Here is a 523-nt window from a genome sequence, read left to right on the forward strand (position 1 = left end):
TTCCGATCCATTCTTTTTAAATGAAATATGAATATTTCTTATTAAATTCCTTGAGTTTAAAATCTATTTTACAATATCCATGAAAAATATAATTTTCCTTGTGTAATATTATTCATAGTTTTGGTTCAATTGCTCAATTCGGACCAAGAAACGTAAGGGTGGTTGACCGTCGGATCAATTCGATGTAAAGTTTGCGAAACCTTGAAAAATAATGTTTTATTATAATTGACTAGGTGCATTAAATGTATTATTGAACGTGGAGTGAACTCTTTTAATGTAATCCAAAGGAACATAAAAACAACTGAAGGTTAATAATATATAATAATGATAATAAACAATTTGCAGTTCGTAAATAATGCCATGATCGAAAAATATTTTTCAAAATATTTACAAAAAATGTATCACCAATAAAACCTGAAAAGCAGCTTCTCACTACTTCCTCTCTGGAATGGACCGTAAGAGTGGGAGTCCACGTGGAGGGGAGTTGGTCCCCATCTAACCCAGTGAGGTTACGATCCTGGGT

This window comes from Belonocnema kinseyi, chromosome 3 (assembly GCF_010883055.1).
Source record: "Belonocnema kinseyi isolate 2016_QV_RU_SX_M_011 chromosome 3, B_treatae_v1, whole genome shotgun sequence".
Classification (NCBI taxonomy): Eukaryota; Metazoa; Arthropoda; class Insecta; order Hymenoptera; family Cynipidae; genus Belonocnema; species Belonocnema kinseyi.